Source organism: Lissotriton helveticus, chromosome 4_1, assembly GCF_964261635.1.
Source record: "Lissotriton helveticus chromosome 4_1, aLisHel1.1, whole genome shotgun sequence".
Classification (NCBI taxonomy): Eukaryota; Metazoa; Chordata; class Amphibia; order Caudata; family Salamandridae; genus Lissotriton; species Lissotriton helveticus.
Genome location: NC_136063.1, coordinates 146,168,787 through 146,173,077, shown reverse-complemented (window position 1 = coordinate 146,173,077; position 4,291 = coordinate 146,168,787). Strand labels below are relative to the sequence as shown.

The following is a 4,291-nucleotide window of genomic DNA, read 5'->3' as shown; positions in this document are numbered from 1 at the left end:
CCAAATTCTCTCCAGCAGCCGCAGTCCGGTCCAACCTCATAATAGCACCAAACTCAGTCTGTCCGGCAGCCTCTGCGACGCTGGCGCTGCTCCACGTGCAATTTACTGCGTATCACTAACACACCCTTCCCCCACCCTGAAGACCACGCAGCCAGCACCAAATGTGAACACCTGCAGAGGCTGCAGCCGTGTGAACCAAGCCGCATTTTAATGCCACACCGCCATGCATAGTGCCATCACTGAGTGCACGGTGTACAACCACATCAAACTAACTGGTCCCAGAGTCAGGCCCAGTAAGTGTACTGTGCTAGGGGGCCCCCTGGTGCTTGGGGCCCACCCGCACCGTGGGGGCTGCGGGGGCCTTTGTTACGCCCGTGCTTGGCAGGCGGTGTGCCTGAAGTGGCATTTGGCTGGCGGTGTGCATGGACTGGCACTTGGCTGGCGGTGTGCGTGAACTGGAACTTGGCTAGTGGTGTGCGTGGACTGGCACTTGGGTGGCGGTGTTCGTGATCTGGCGTTTGGCTGGCAGTGTGCATTGACTGGTGTTTGCCTGCTGCTGTGTGAGTAGTGAGCGCTGCTGGTCACTACACACACTGCTAGCCAAACGCCAATGAACACATTCCGTCAGCCACCAGCCAGGGTGATTGCTGTGTCAGTCATGTGGGAGTTTGAAAGTGATGGGCCCTTGAATGGCGCTGACTGTTGATGTGAGTGTTGTAATGTGCTGGGCCTGCGGCTGTTGGTGTGAATGGTCTTGTGAGTGTCAGGTATGAAAGGTGTGTGAATGGCCTGTAAAGTGGTTGACGCAGCTTTACAGAAGGGGTGGGCAGAAAACTCCGCTCCGCCAGATAAAGCCAGCCACCCCCGCTCCCCGGCCCGGTCCCTGCTTCTGAAAGCAGCCAGGCCGGGGAGAGCCTCCCCATGCCCCAGTGGAACCCCTTCCCCAGTGCCCGGACCCTTCGCTGGCTTGTAGGACCGGGGGACTCCCGCACCCTGGGGCCCGCAGGACGGAGCTCAAACCCCGGGCCTGGTCCCAGCTTCCGAACCCTAGCCAGGCCGGGCAGAGCCTCCCCAGACCCTGTTGGACCCCCGTCCCCAGCACCCAGACTCTATGCTGGCTTGCAGAACGGGGCTCCTGCACCCTGGGACACTGGGACGGAGCACAAGCCCCGGACCCAGCTCCGAACCCTAGGCAGGCCGGGGAGAGCCTCCCCAGGCCCTGGTGGACCCCCGTCCCCAGCGCCCGGACCCTCAGCTGGCTTGCAGGACGGGGAGCTCCCACACCCTGGGACACTGGGATGGAGCACTAGCCCCGGGCCCAGCTTCTGAACCCTAGCCAGGCCGGGGAGAGCCTCCCCGGGACCCAGTAGACCCCCTGTCCCCAGTGCCCGGACCCTCGGTTGGCTTGCAGGATGGCGGGCTCCCATACCCTAGGATGGAGCACGAGCCCCAGACCCAGTCCTAGCTTCCGAACCCTAGCCTGGCTGGGTCCTGGTGGACCCCGTCCCCAGCGCCCAGACACTCGGCTGGCTTGCAGGATGTTGGCTCCCGCAACCTGGGACACTGGGACGCAGCACAAGCCCCGGGCCCAGGCCCAGCTTCCGAACCCTAGCCAGGGCAGGGAGAGCCTCCCCGGGCCCCGGTGGACCCTTATCCCCAGCGCCCAGACCCTCGGCTGGCCTGCAGGATGGGGGGCTTCGGCACCCTGGGATGGAGCACGAGCCCCAGGCCCGGTCCCAGCTTCCGAACCATAGCCCGGCCGGGGAGAGCCTCCCCGGGCCCTGGTGGACTCCCGTCCCCAGGGCCCGGACCCTCGGCTGGTTTGCAGGACGGAGGGCTCCTGCACCCTGGGATGGAGCACGTGGCCTGGGCCCGGCCCTAGCTTCCAAACCCTCGCTAGGCTGGGGAGAGCCTCCTCAGGACCCGGTGGACCACCGTCCTCAGCACCCGGACACTCTGCTAGAACCAAGGAGGGTTAAGCCTAGGCCACGTCCTCTCCCCGACGTCCTGGCCGGGGAGCCCATTTTTCTTGACTATTAAGCCCCCTCGTAGTGGGGGCCTATAGAACTTTGGGGAAGGAAGGACACAAGTTGGAGGGAGCCCGGCTGGCCAGAATGTCGTCCATCTGATCACCCAGCCTACAGGGCCATCTGGTCACCCGGCACGCAGGGCCATCTGGTCACTCAGCGCCCAGATGGCCTGGGAGGGTGCCGTACCCAGTCGCCCTTGCAGTCCGGTGAGGGGTGGCCAGGTGCACCGAGGCAGCCGCTTGGAAGGGTTCTTCCCCGGGGCTGCTGCTCACCTCCCTGCCCGACTGGGGCGAGAGCAGCGGGAAGGAGAGGCCCGGCTGGCCGTGGCCATCTGGTCACCCTTCCGACCCGCAAGGGATGGTGGCCCCCGTCCCCGCACCCTGGTGGGGCAGACGGGACGGGGAGGCTCCCATGCCGGAGGGCTTGTGGTGGAGGTAGCCTCAAGTGAACCTGCATTACCCCCTCCACGTCCCTCCCGCCGGCCCGGTGGCAGAGGGACCCACCCCTGGGTGTGGTGGAGGTAGGCATCCGTGGGCGCCGGCGCACGGAGAGAAAAAAGCTTGGCTCAGAGGATGACTTTCAATAGATCGCAGCGAGGTAGTTGTTCTGCTGCTTACGAATGATTTAGCATCGGGTACTCCACGAACATGCGGTGCACTAAGGGCGACGGAGGCCCCCTTCTGCCCGCGCTCCAGTCCCCAAGCAAGCAGCTCTACGCACCGGCCCCCAGAGAGAGGCCAGCTATCCCAGGCCAACCGAGGCTCCACGGCACTGCTGTATCGTTACGGTTTAGGGGGGATTCTGACTTAGAGGTGTTCAGTCATAATCCCACAGAGGGTAGCTTCACCCCATTGGCTCCTCAGCCAAGCACTTACACCAAATGTCTGAGCCTGCGGTTCCTCTCGAACTGAGCAGGATTCTGCTTCACAATGATAGGAAGAACCGACATCGAAGGATCAAAAAGCGATGTCGCTATGAACGCTTGGCCGCCATAAGCCAGTTATCCCTGTGGTAACTTTTCTGGCACATCCTGCCTGAAACCCAAAAAGTCAGAAGGATCATGAGGCCCCGCTTTCACGGTCTGTAGTCATACTGAAAATCGAGATCAAGCGAGCTTTTGCCCTTCTGCTCCATGGGAGGTTTCGGTCCTCCCTGAGCTCGCCTTAGCATTCCTGCATTATCGTTTGACAGGTGTACCACCCCAGTCAAACTCCCCATCTGCCACTGTCCCCAGAGCCGGTCACGCCCTGCGGGCGACGGGCGCTTGGAGCCAGAAGCGAGACCCCCTCTGGGCTCGCCCCCCACCTCACCGGGTAAGTGAAAAAATAATAAGAGTTGTAGTATTTTACCGGCGGCCCGAGGGCCTCCCACTTATCCTACACCTCTCATGCCTCTTCACAGTGCCAGACTAGAGTCAAGCTCAACAACCTGACCTTTTCTCAAGCTGAAAAAAAAGGTGCTTAATCTATGTTTTTTCATGCCCTTTTTCATATGAACCCCCCTTTTTTCAGAAAAAAATGTTGGGGTACCATTTTTTCTAGCGAGCATCACCAGTGATGCATACTCCCTAAAGGTGTTTTTGCCCCTCCCCCAAACAAAAACACAAGTGTATTCTGAGTCAAAAAACTTTATTTGGTAAAAAAAATCTTGTACGTCACTTTTTTACACTAAAACTCACTGGTTTTCACTTTTTTCTAGAAAAAAATAAAATGTGCACATTTTTTTTTAAATCGTCCGGTTTTCAAAAAAAGGGTCTTGTTGGAAGTCTTTTGACATAAAGCCACAGAAACAAAAGGAATTCTTTTTTTCAAACTTGTTTATTGAAAGTTTTGCAAGTACATCATAAGCTTTTACCATCACTTTGCAGTGAGCATTGGAAATATCAAAGAGACGGAGGGTGTACATAATAACACAGTGCCTCAATAGTGTTCCGGCCCCAATCTCATAGTGAATGCTGAAATAAAGGGTACAGTTTCTAACAAAGGTGGGGCTTAGGCCAGTCCCCTGTAATCATCATATATAACCAAACAACTTGATCGGGTGTCCCATCTTTCTTTTGTGATGGTGTTTTATCAAATCCTTCCAACCGGAAGTGTCAAACAAAGTACAGTAACGTTATATAAAAACAATGCCTGGTTAAAGAATAACCGAAAACCCAACCCTCCTCCCCCTCCCAAACAATGGTGGTGGCAAGGTTAAACTAGTATACTCAACATGAGATAGTGGCAATAAAATCAGAATTGAAAGAGAGGTAGCGCCCT

At 57.8% G+C, this 4,291-nt stretch overlaps 1 pseudogene; it reads right to left on the bottom strand.

The window, feature by feature from the left end:
- Positions 1-2,593: 2,593 nt before the first annotated feature.
- Positions 2,594-3,470, bottom strand: LOC144829726 (28S ribosomal RNA; annotated as a pseudogene).
- Between the last annotated feature and the right edge of the window lie 821 nt (positions 3,471-4,291).